Source organism: Aulostomus chinensis, chromosome 3 (genome assembly GCF_037954235.1).
Source record: "Aulostomus chinensis isolate RoL2024-O1b breed Wild chromosome 3, RoL_Achi_v1.0, whole genome shotgun sequence".
Classification (NCBI taxonomy): Eukaryota; Metazoa; Chordata; class Actinopteri; order Syngnathiformes; family Aulostomidae; genus Aulostomus; species Aulostomus chinensis.
In genome coordinates, this window is record NC_141322.1 from 15361976 (window position 1) to 15375906 (window position 13931).

Sequence of the window (13931 nt, forward strand, 5' to 3'; positions counted from 1 at the left end):
CTATTCAGACATGGCCTTCTTGATTCCTTTTGACAGAATTAGTAACTCTTATAGTGGAAAAATACAATTAAATATGTCTGATATTTCCATTAAAATTAGATACAGTGTATGGAAGTTCAGCATCAAGCTACTATTTTTACCCAACGCTGCCACAGACTGAGCGCTCACCTGTCAGCTCCTATCTAGGTGAGACTGAGGGGACTACGTGTGTGTCTTCCCCGGTTTCCTGTCCATCAATCTACAAAGTCTCAGTCCCACGGTGGCCAGGAGACAACAAGCCAATAAAAGTGAAGAAGTGACGGACCTCTGATGGAGGAGGCGGCTCCATACGAATCAGACTCTGATTTTCTCAGCAGGATCTGGCAGAGCAGCAGCAGCAGCACTGCCTGCTTCTTATGGATGTATTTTACAAGATATCTCACAGCAGTTGGGCTGTCGCATCATTATCATCATCAGTGAGATGAGAGGTTGATGCTGAGGCAGAGATTGCACAAGCTGCATACAAAGTACATCCATGGCTGTTAGTGTAATTCAGTTTTGGGCTGATAATGTGTTGGTAGGATAGAAGAATGGGATTTGCTTATCAGAGATCCACTCCAGATACCAGAATATATAAATATCTTTTAATCATGATTTCTGCTTCATTCTATTATCACAGTTAAATGATTAAAAAAATGATACTGCGATTGAAAAGCAAAACATTAAGTCGACCGAAATTGAAGAGAATGGAATTAGAAACCGTGTAAGTTGTGAAGATTGAAATAACGCAAACCGTCTCTTTCACTGCAGGTGTGAGGAGGATGGGCTGGTAACTCTCCCAGTTAAAGTGATGTATCACTGAGAAAGAATCCCGCCCCCCCCCCCCCCCCCAACCATTTAACAGTCGTGGTTTAGATGATGCCAGTCACACCATCTGGGTTTGTCTCATTGCAAAGGGAACACGTCCTTACCAATCAGCCGGTCCTGCTGGGCCTCGTAAAGGTTCTTTTATACCTGCCAGCCTGTTATACGCTTGTAATTGTCGCAGGTTTGCTCCTGTGCTGTGTCCTGGAAAATTGAAAGGCATCAGCATGTGCTTCTGGTCAGTCGTATCATTGCGCTTTTCTGCTCCAAGCCAGAACCTGGGGATAAAAGCCATGTCTGGATTGTAGCGAGATGTATTCTCTTGATGATTTATGCAGATAAAAAAATAGTTCCAGACAAAAATATGCACATGAAAAATGTTTTTATTTTAATGTCTGCTCATTTCTTTTGTCCTGCTCTTGATTTTGAAGCATGTAAACTCTTAAAAAGCACAAGAAGTCTGAAGTCTGTAGAAGTGTTCAGGCCGATGATGGTCAGACAGACCGAAATGTTGCATCAAACTAAAGAGCAATCCAGTGAGACAGTGTGCGGTAGGCCGTCTTCTGCTATGAAAGTTGTATGCAGAGCTCCTTTTTTTAAAAAAAAAACAGCTTGTTAGCTCAAAACCACACCCCCACGTAGACTTAAATGGAGCAGGGTTGTCTCTTGGGAAACTGAAAAAGGCAGAACTGCCCACTTTTTGTATCTTTCATTATTTTCAGTATTTATACACAGTGAAGTGGCTCACCCATGCATTAAAGTAACGTCATGTACAACTGTACCAATTTCACTGCTCACCAACTCCCACTCAGCCTGGGACCAAGGAAGCAATTTAAGAGATAGAAGAAGAGGGAAGCACTGGGAATGGAGGAGAAAATGATCCAGTTGACTCTAAAGGTTATGCTCAGTCATGCATCAGCCGGAACATTTTCAGTCTACACCTGAGAAACTGCAACCCACAGATTAAACTGACTGGTAAACAGGAACAAGTTCAACATGAATCTGACCTCCTGACATTGTTCATAAACTTAACCTCATGATTGAGAGAGCCTCACCAGTAAGAATATGCCGCACGAGCTGTCGTCTCAAGATCAGACCAATGGCACGTTTGACTGCATTCGAACCTTCGGATTGCATTTATTGGAGTGAAAATTCACTCCCCTGTCAGGCTCGAATGTGCAAATGCTGTCGTCACACACTGTACTGACATCCCAGGAGGCTCATCGACCATCACATTTGGCCTCATGTGACTCCACACACTCCCTATCGTCTGTAGCCAAGAGCAGGAACAAGCCAAGCAGTACCAGGATCCTTAATCAACCCCTGTGTGAGACTCCAGTCCAATCAGCCAGGAGTGTCGAAACCTCCTTGGATGAGAGGGAGAAACAGGCTCAGGTGATTATAAGCAAGTTGCCCCTGAATCATCCAAACAACACTGGAACAACTTGAGTATGATTAATTGTATCATTGCTGGTAATTTCTTATTGAAATTAAACCCTGTGCATCAGACGAATCCGAGCATTCTGGTGGTTTGCGTGATTATCTCCCTGCCTGTGAAGTAGAAGATGTGTTATTCAGAATTAAGCAACCAAGATTACACTGAAAACCTGAAGGTTTTGGGTTTTTTTTAACCATGTGACATCGCTATAAAACAAGAAATAATCTTTCAGTGCCAGACGGATTTTATGTGTTTGCATTTCTTAAATAGATGTCAGATGTCTGTTGCTCCTGTACCACTCTATCCTCCCCCTCCCGCCTTGTCCTCACTGAGCTATGAGTTCATGCTTTACCCTGGCACCGCCCATTCCTCATTCTGATTGGTGCCCTAGGAAATGAGTACACCCAGAGCAAAGGACATTGGGCATTAGTAGTGACATATAAATGCATTTTAATTCTGATTGATTTGTTGTTGTTGTTGTAGTTTTTTTTTACAAAATCTTCATCTCCAGCTGTCTTCTGTTAGGCTTTGAACGTCTTCCCGGAGTCATCGGTGAGTCAGATCATTAGAAGCACCTGTGTGTGAAAACAATAGAAAATGATCATCTCCCGAAGCAGATTATTTCCAGTCATTTAGGCAAATGTAAGTGTATAACAGTGTTGGCATTCAAGATTTGAGACGTGGTTTCTAATGTAAGGAAATTTTATATTATTTTGAGTCATCAGTTTACAGACTGGTCCTCAAGCTGTATGCAGCACTCAGGGCCCAGGAGCACAGACAGGAGTAATTAACCTAAGAAGCATGTTCTTAATGAGGAGGGCAGTGGAATTCCATGCAGCAGGCAGCAGGCAGACATGGGGAGGACATGAAAATTCTGCACAGAAGGACTTGGGACTCACTGGGGACCTGTTAGCATGGAGCACTGTTCTATCAAGGACATTCGGATCTTTGGGGTTTCCATTTCACAAACAGTGAGAATGGACTGTCAAGGGAGGAAAGACACAGTCGTGACATGAAAATGTAAAATGAAAACTATTTGGGGCAGCACGGTGGTGCAGTGGTCAGCACTGTCCCCTCACAGCGAGAAGGTTCCAGGTTTGAGCCCCGGCTCCATCACAGGATCTTTCTGTGTGGAGTCTCCATGTTCTCCCTGTTCCTGTGTGGGTTCTCTCTGGTACTCCAGCTTCCTCCCACAGTACAAAGACATCAAGAGGGGACGAGGCTGATTGATACTCTAAATTGACTGTATGTGTGACTGTGAGTGTGAATGGTTGTCTGTCTCTATGTGTTGGTCCTGTGATGGACTGGTGACCTGTCCAGGGTGAACCCTGCCTCTCACCTGAAGGCTGCTGGGATAGGATCCAGCCCCCACGACCCTAAACAGGACAAGAGGAAGAAAATGGATGGATGGAAAAATGTTTGTATGCTCACATGACATTGGAGAAGAGTAGACGGCCTTTTACAAGAAGAATTTATCCATCTGTGTTGCAAGTTCAGGTATTGCTAAGATAAAAAGCTATTTTTCTCTAAACTGCACCTCAGACCTGCTCCCTCTCAGTTGTATCTGTTTATTGTTCCACTGCTAACCCAAAATATCACCTTCATGCATCAGCATCTCTCATTTTCAATAACAAAAAGCAATTTTTTTCCCATGGTGAAGCTACAGCAGCTTCTCACCGTAACACTCTGATGTCTGAACCCAACCCTGATGTGTAAAACATGTCAAGAGCTGTGATTGTAAACCCAACAGACGAGAAGAAACACTTGACTTTTCATGCCACTGACAAATGAGACTCTGATTGATTGGGAAATAAATAAAAGCTGTCACAAATATAATTTCAAGGCTGTCACGATTTTGAAGGGAGTAAAAGAAAAATAAACAAAAAAAACCCACATTACGACACCAGATTTTTTTTTTTTTTTTTTTACCAAAGGCAATGAGTGTAAGGTTTATTATTTTAATCAATAAAATTGTCATTCACACGTTTCTGATGAGTTGTTGTTGTTGCTGGTATCAGTGACTTTTCATTTAAATCAGAAATCAATGCACATGGACAGTATCGACTCTATGTGCGTCCGAATACCTCTACTCAATCACACCTTGCAAGGTCACTCTGTGCACAGCATCTCCAAGGTCTGCCAGAATACAAATGAATCACACCCCCCCCCCCCCACACACACACACGCACACACCTACTCACCCCCCAGCCCCACCCCCGTCTGAGAAAATGCCTAAAGCTCTCTAGAAAAAAAACCTCTGACATCATCACTATTCAGCCTCTTTAAGGCCCTTTTAAACACTCTGAATTATTTTTAAGTGATGGTTAAAACCTGCCACAAGTTCTCCTCTCATCTTCATGACGTAAATGAGGACACTATGAAAAGAAATAATCAAAAATCAAGTTGTCTTCAACAGGAAGCCATTAAACTCTTCCAAGCGTTTCACTGGGAGAGAAAACACAGAGGAATAAGGGAGATATGGAGGACATAGACGCCTGCGGAGACACATGAAATGACTTGTAAATTCAAAATGGATCCAGTTAAAAACTAAATGTACGGGAAAGGATTAGAGCAGGAGGCGAAGAAATGGATCGGAGGACACTGGCAGACATAGCAAAAAAGCTAAATTAAAATAAAAAATATGAAATCGAATTTGGAAAAAAAAAAAGTTATGACATACAGAGGAAAAATAAAATTTGCATGGAAGAAGAGAAGTGACTCAGCTGCTGCAGCACAAATAATGAGCGTGTGAAACGAGCCTGCTGAAGGTCAGCTTCATTTAATAACCGATTGGAGTTTGGAAAAAAAGGGATTATAGAGGGCTCGCTGCCTGCAGAGACTTACAAAATGACTTGTAAATTTAATGTGAATCCAGTGAAAAAGGAAATTATATGGGAAAGGCCAGGAAAATGTATTTTTACAGCACATTTCAAACACCAAGTTATTGACTTGACATGAAATATATTTCAGCTTAAAACATAACAAAAACTCTTCAGGGCGGTTTGTCCGCGTCACCATTTTAAACAACTCTGATCTGAATTTAACTGTAAATTGCGAATGTCAGGCACGTCACCACAGGCTGTTAATGTTCTGAATATATTTATTGTCATTTTTGTGGCAGATTATCCAAACTCTTATCGTTCCAAAACATGCTTCATTCTCCCGTGGTGGCTACCGTCTTTCCAGATCCTGTCAGAGCCGAATGTACTGCGTGCATAACAGAGAACCCTCCACAGAGAGTGAATTTGATAAATGAAGCCAAACTTAATAAAGACAATTAATCAAATATTTAGGAGACAAATAAAAATGAATTTTAACCACTGTAAAAAAAAAAAAAAGAAGAAGATTTTTTTCATTGGTTCATTTGTCACCACTGATTTTTAGCACTGGGACTAGAAGGATAAATTATCCTTGTGGCAAGTCATTAGGATACCTAGTTTAGACTCTAAATAACCTTCTGTTGTTCCATGAAACTTTAAAGACTTGAATCAGTACGTGACAGAAAGCCAGACAGAAGGTAAAGAAATCAATGATCCCCCGTTTCTCTTTATTTCTTTCCTTCTTTTTCTTTCCTCACCTGCCTCCCTCACCTGTCTCTTCTTGATATCCTTCTCCTGGCTCACGTATCTGCTCAGACGAGCTGAAGCTCATTGTGATGCTGCACACATTTTCCACTGGAGCACAGAAACCCCCCGTCAATACCTGTGGTGTGTATGAATGACAACATATATTGCTCATAGTTTTCAGAATTTTGGGGGGATTTCCAGTTTCGCCCAATCACCCAAAGACTTGTCGGCCTGTCATGGAGACATTTACATCCCTGACCGTCTAACCCCATGTTGGTCTGTAGATTGATCTCATGCAAGAGAAAAAAAACAAACATCTTTTAAGATTAAAAAAAAAAAGTGAATTGTCATTATTATGAAAAGGGGCTATGAACAACATCAGCTCCATCATTTCATCAGTGTCAGTAGGAAAGAGCCTCCGTTGTTTCCAAACTACAAAGGACACCCCGAAATGTCACCACGTGAGGATGTACTCAGACCAATAGCTCATCTAAGCTAAGTGGACTTTTGGCAGGTTGACATCGCTGTCAGTGTGATTAAGTTAAGTTTCTGAAGTCAAATTTAATTCTATGTCATATTTAAAAGAGCATTAGCTGACAAAGTGATTCATGGACATAATGACAAGAAAACAGAGCAGATGACTGCAAATTGAACATGGAATAAAAATATCAAATATGTTCACAAATACTGCACGAGGAGATGGCTGTTGCTGTCCAGGTTATTTACCCACCATGCCAGCTTCTTCTTTTCTTAATACAAGATGGTTATTTAATTACAAATGCAAGAAATACCTGTATGCCGAAGATTACAGTCAAAACCATTGAGATGACAGTCAAAACCATTGGGATGACAGTCAAAACCATTGGGATGACAGTCAAAATGACATTGCAGCGATGATACCAACAGCTTTGTCGGTCAAAGTGACACTGACTATACAATCAAAATTTTTCTACACACCACATTTGTTTTTGCTTCCACTTTGTTTCTGATCATCTTTATTTGGAGATACACATGATTCAGTTTAAAGATTGACCAATCATTAGTTTGATGTACCTTCTTAACATTTTCCAATGACGATATGAGATATTGACAAATTGACAAAATGGAAAAAGGGTTGTTTTTAATAAACACAAAAAAGAAAAAAGAAAGCACATGAGGGAATATTCAAGAAGAAAAGCAACAGCTGATTCAAACAAATTCAAACACTCTTCTGGGAAATCAACCTCTCCTACTTCTCCAAAGATCCTTAAATGAAGCCTCGTGGAGATGCTAATTCTTTCCATTAAAAAGATTTCATAAATGATAATCATACCTGCCATGTACTGGCATCTGATTTAATCTATTTCCTGGTATTTGCTTTTCCAGCAGCCATGCTCGCTATTCCATATTTTGTGAGTTACCAACGTAGAGGCCCCCAAAAAAGGAGTTCTGTCAGGTCCATTCACGTCAAGAAACACAAGAGATGATAATGAGCTTGATTTGTTTATTATAGTACAAATTGGCGGTATGGCTCTGTTCAGAGGAGTCCCCTGCGAATTTTTCATGAGCACCATGAAACAGGGGACCAGCAGCGTGAGGGAAGGTTCTCCCAGTTTAAGACTGGAAGAGCAAACATACCCCCGTGAACAGAGCAGCAACATGACATGGAACGAACTATGCCATGTTATACACGACAAGGTGGAGCTGGGGAGGTGGAGGGTAGCAAGTTGCGAGCAGGAGCAACTGTACAGCAAATAGCAGCAGCAGCAGATAGCAGATAGCAGATAGCAGATAGCAGCAGCAGCAGCAGCAGCAGGCTGTAGTAGATAGCAGCAGCAGATAGCAGCAGCAGATAGCAGTAGGTAGCAGCAGCAGCAGTAGATAGCAGCAGCAGATAGCAGCAGCAGCAGCAGCAGGCTGCAGTAGATAGCAGCAGCAGATAGCAGCAGCAGCAGTAGATAGCAGCAGCAGATAGCAGCAGCAGATAGCAGTAGGTAGCAGCAGCAGCAGTAGATAGCAGCAGCAGCAGCAGATAGTAGCAGCAGCCGGCTGCAGTAGATAGCAGCAGCAGCAGCAGCCGGCTGCAGTAGATAGCAGCAGCAGATAACAGCATCAGCAGCAGATTGCAGTAGGTAGCAGCAGATTGCAGCGATGACGCAGGCAGAGCAGCAGCCAGAAGCTAGCAGAGCGGGAGTTGAGGCCGGGTGATATTTAAGTTGAGATGGGCCAATCAGAAGCAAGGGATTTGATCAGCTGATGCTGAGCAGCTGTGATCAGCTGATTGCCAATAGCGCTTGACTACCACGGCCTGACAGAACTAAAGCTAACGCTCGATTTTCTCATGATTAAAGTTAAAATTTGTCTGGAATACAGTTTCTAATCCTGAAAAATCTTTCATCAGAAAAATAATCATTGGTGGAGATGCCAGACAACGTGGTGGCGATGGGCTTCCTGGCCGCCACATTTCCTCCGGCAGCTTGGAGAGTCCAGAGATGAGCTGACTGAACAGGCGGGACAAAGAATCAGCTGAGGCTCTTCCAGCCAAACTTTCTCCATGAGGTGGAGCATCACATCTTCCTCTGAAACTCACTATACTGGAACCAGATTCCTTCAGGTATGCAGCAACTCGTTGTCTCTTTTTCCCACCTGTGTTTTATGTAAACTGTCATTTTGAGGCTTTCGTGTAATTTGGAAATCAGGCTTGTCAACACGAATAAAGATTTTAAAATCAACCGGTGTTTTCCAGGGCCCTTTTACTAGCTGACAAGAAATTCCGCATGTGATGATGTACCTTTAGAAATTTTAAAACGTCACCATTATTGAGCCCATTTCACCTTTTCATTGTTTGAAATTGGTTCAGTGTTTCATTACGAAAAGAAAAAAAAAAAGCTGAAGTATGAGGTGAGACCCCATTTCTCTATATCATAATTTGCGCCTGACTTGCTCGGGATGAAGTCGGGATCATGAGATCACCATCTCAAAATCCCTTCAAGCAGTTCACCCCTTTTACCATATTTGCAGTGGAAGGTTGATCCAATTATCATCTCTTCCCAGAAAGTTTTAAATCAGTGCTTTATTCACTAACGTTGCCTGGATTGGGACGTCTCTTTACATGTTCTCTTCGATTCCTTTCCATCTTAAAACTCAAAGTTACAGCAGCAAAGGCTTCACGGACGCACTGATGTCTAATGACCCTTCGGAGAAGAGAGCGCGAGTCTTCCTCTGCAAGTCCTCTTCAACTCTAGATGTGCTGTGATACTCATTGGTCTCGCTCTTTGTATTTATTAGCTGTTATTTCAGCAGGTAGATTCTGAATGAGATATAACACCCAGGTCCACCATTTATACAGATTCAATTTGTGATTCAAAACCTCAAATTTTTAGATAAATGCTATGTCTTTGTGTGAGCTTTATTCTGTTATTCAAAGGGTTTCGAATCGAAGGCATTTCATTTAACCGCGCCATGCAGCGGATTCAGATGAAGTGTGAGCAACCGTGTCAATGTCCCCAAAGTCTGGTTAGATTCAGGTACAGAAAACCCTTGATTGGGTTGAGAGGACATCGTAGTTCTTGTAAAAGTTGCTGGTTGATTCACTATGTTCAAAGGCTCATTTCTCATATTTTCTGTGAGGTCACCCTGATAATCCACACAGGGGCAGAAGTCCAAAAATGGCGTGTTCTGTATAGTAGGTGGGAGCCTTTCTAACCTCCGGACAGAGCCAAATGGCTGTTTCCTCTATTTCCCTTTATTCTTTGCTGAGCCAAGATAAGCTAAGCTAAGTTGTCTCTTGGCTGCGGCATCATGAGGTCTGTATAACTTCCAACAGGTCCAGGACCCTTGAGCGGTCAAACCTGTTAAAACATCAACATGCATGTTTTATGCAGTGGCAAAAATGGAGCTAAAGAAATTGAAACTGTGTCCGTATCAAAAAAGTCTGATTTTGGTAACAAACAACTGAAGCTCCATATTTCTTTGTCGCGACAGAGAGTTGGTAAATTCTTGAGGGAAAATGTTGGCTTGGACAGCTGTGAGGCTCAGCTCTGTTACTGTGGGATGAGGGGGTCTGTGCTCTGACATTTGTTTGATATGTCACTGCCGAAGAGAGCCGCCTGCCTGGTGATGCAGAAACGCACAGGCCTGACTGACTGCTCCCTCAGAGGAACCCGTGCCTCAGCTTCCGCTCGCTCCAGTCTTTTCACCGTGACACTTGGGTCGACCATCTCAGTGACAGTCTGGACTATACGTTGACTCATCACTGAGGAAACACCACAGGATGTCCCTGCTGATTTGACCCAAGTCACTCAATTAACATGCAACTTGGTCAGCACGTGCCAACAGCTCATCACTGATGTCACAGAGAATGTGAGAGGTGACCACAACTTCTGGACACCCCATCGCCTGCTGATGGCACCTGACGAACGATACCACTAGAAAGGGCAAGATGATTTCCAGATATCAAATAAGATTGAAAAAAAATGATTTGAAAGGGCTTTAATTATTTCTGGACTTAAAGTAGACTGATCACTGTGATTGAAACCTCAGGTATTTTGGCGGTCAAGAGATCACTATAAACTTCTTGTTGGTCATTTGAATACTTTTTAAAGCTTTTGTCTCCAGAGACATGAAGTGGATTTAAGCAGAAGATAAAGTAATGAAGCACACTTTGAAGGGACAAAATGGTGATCAAAGGCAAAGGGTTATTCAGATGGAGAGGAGGAGGAGAGGGAATCTCAGTCACACACCGAAGTGGAGTTTACTGATGTTATCAGTTGTTTTGAATAGTTTTCTAAATGGCTTTCAATGCATTTCGTGCTCTGCAGACGTCTGACCCTCATGGATCCGAACTGTGAGCTCACTGTAAGACTTTCTTGTTTGATTTCATGTTTCAGATAACTAATGAGACATTATTTAGTGGATTCCTGATAGCTATCCTCAGTTCAATTTACTGTTTATGATGGCAAAAACAATTCAATGGCTTGATATATCTGGGTTCTTATTTTTGAGAAGCCTTTGGTCAGATGCTGGGGATGGAGTGCAGTAAATCCCTTAGGTCTCATATTGAGTTTAGAAAATCGGTTATATTTTCTCCCTGATGCAGGCCAGTTCGTTTAATGGCCTCAGCTGTTAATGTTATTGATTTTCATGATAGCTGTCTCATCAGGATAAATCATTTTTAGAGAGAAACAACAAAGGAGTCCAATGGACAGTATGGTGGGGCTCCCCTGCTGCTGATGTATTCATCCAAGCCTTTCCTCTGTGGACCCCGGCGCCCCACTGGGGTCAAAGCAGCAGGGTTGTTAGTGACTATCCTCTTTTATGAAGCTTCATCACTAATGAGGCCCCCTAAACTCAGTGCCCAATGAACCAAGACTCTCTCCCCCTCTCATTTGCTCCCCTTTCTCACCCTTTTTTTCATGACTCTCGCTCTGTCAACACAAAGTAGAAGACTGGCTGAAGTACTCAACATCATCATCCACATAAATTGGTTGCTTTTAGCTGTCCAACACACAAAAAAGTAATCACTCATTTTTAGATAATTATTTTAGCAAAGGTTTGTTAAGCAAGCCAGTGTTTTTAAGATCCATTTTTATCATTCATACGCTTGGTGAGATTGAAACTCATTTGCACAGAGATAAATTCGATATTGCTGGAAAAAGTGTCACACGGTTTCATTTAAAAAAGCCTGAATAGTTGAAATTACGAGTGATGTAAGCCGAGAGCAGCACTCATCTGCAGCCAATGACAGTGTTTAAGTCACCTATACGCCTTGTGTCCCTTTCCACTTAAAACTGTCCAGTGAAGCAGAAAGGCTGTAAAAAGATCTTGTTAGAAACATATGATGTGATAAAGCAGAAATCTTCACTGATGGTCCAGGCAACAGTTTCCGGTGAAGAGCAGCACGTAAATACTGAAAGAAAAAGCAAGCACAAGGTGTGAGTGCAGATTAATGTGTGAAACCAGCGAGCATTTGTCTTTTTAAGCTGTAGGTGGTTGAGAAAGGAGCTGTTATCACTGCAGACAACATGTGTGCCATGTAATCCTTTTTTTTTTTTTAACTCTTTGTTAAATCGCCATCCTTTCCTGCACCATAAAACACTGAAGCTGTGTGATTTATTTTGCTACTCACGGGGGATCGCTGCCAGCAAGCACATGGATTCCCCTGTTCGTCTCTAAAGGGGATCAGAAATATGACTGCACATGAAACACACATAAAAACATATGAAATCCTACAGGCTTACAGACTCAGACAACGTTCACCCAAGCCTACATCAATATTAAAAGACCGCTGTGAAATATGATGGCAAAGCCAAGAGGTCAGGGTGCAGGAGAGAGAAGGAGGAGGTGATGGATGGGCAGAAAAGAAGGGGAGGGGCATGGAGAGGCACAGAGGGGACAGATAAGAAGGATATATAGAGGTGACGCTGCATTAAAAATAGTGTTTGTATCTACCTTGCCTTAAGGTGAGTGACTGAAACACAAGTGAGGAGGGAACTGTTGATGATATTTGTGACTGAGGTCTGTAACCCCATTCCAGGCTGCATCACGTTGCTTCTTGCGATGCTTCTTGTGGATTTTCCGTGAGGTTATATGTTGTAATTGGCCCACATAGCAAATTATATTAGTGTAAAACCACAGCTCCCCCGAGGTTTTGGTCTGATTTATGAGTCTAAATTACATTTGAAGGATTCAAGATCTGCTTATGTTCGCTTGCATGGCCAAAATGCCCGTCATCAAATTTTGACGTGAACAGTCTTAACCCTCAAATGCACATTTCATAGCAATACCATTGCAGTCTATTTTTACTCTTTTCAAAGATGTTCTTCCCACCTTAAAATTTTAAATATCTATTTGTGAAATTATTGTCTTTAACTTAAGTTAAAAACGGTGCAGACTACAAGTGAAGAAATGCCAAATGTCTTTATGGTAGACTAGAAATCTCACATTATTTTCTGTCCATAAATTTCACTTAATAATCTCAGAATCTGAAAATGCTTTTAAGGTGATTGATCGTAGCATGTGTATGTGGGCCCAGTGACCCTTGACTGGATGATATCTTTAAAAAAAAAAAACAGACTATTCCATTGTTTTCTATTGCTGCAACACAATTTTACTTCCTCCCGTGGAAGTATTTCTACTGCAAGGACAGAAGCTACAGGTTGGTGTCCCTCAGGAAAGCTACTTGGGCCCATTGCTCATCCATTTTGAACAATGACGTGCCACTTGTTTTACAGAAAGCTAGTTCAGGCATGCTTGCCTCTGATTCATGTGTAAGCTGGAGCAGAGACAGGATAACATACTTTACAAATTACTTGGCTATTCTCCGTAATGTTAACTCGATTTAGACATTAGTGCACTACTGAGAAACGAAGTGGAGCAACAAATTCAATGAATTAATGGTTGAAGTAATTAGGGTAAGGTTATTCACAAGCTATGATCGCCTCAGGTTTATACTATGTCCAGTATCAAAGAAAACATGCACATATCGTGTGTTATTCAGATATTCAAAAAAAATCTGCTGAGCAGCTTCAACTAATCACTGCATACGTGCAACTGTTACATACGGCATTTCGCCCTGGGCTCGATCCCTTGGTGACAATAAAGGCGACTTATACTTGTATAGTACCATCCTTCAGTTTGTCTGTGAACGTTACTCATGTAGCAGAATCTTTGTGAATGGTCCTTGACTGTGTTTTTTCTCCTGTCAACATGCAATTTATTTATTTTTTTTATTTCCCACAGTCCTCCAGGGGATATGTTGTATATCAAGATAAAACAGACATCATTAAGACAGAGATGTGATCGATATCTCATTCAGCAGCTGGACAGAAACTGCAGGACGTGGGAAGTATAAGTAACTAAAGGTATAAACAGTATTAGTATTGTAATAATTTTTCAGTTTGTGTTGAGCGTTTGACCAGATGCAGCTACAAAAGACAATGTTAACAAGTCTCAAGTCATGTTTGTTCTTGAAAAAAAGACAAAGTCGTTTGTAAACTGTCTAATCAGGGTCATTACAGAGTGACTCAACGTCCTGTAGGCACATCAGCTTGATAAGGAAGAAAGAGCTGTGGCGGATAATCTGCCGGCACGAACTAAAATCTTGT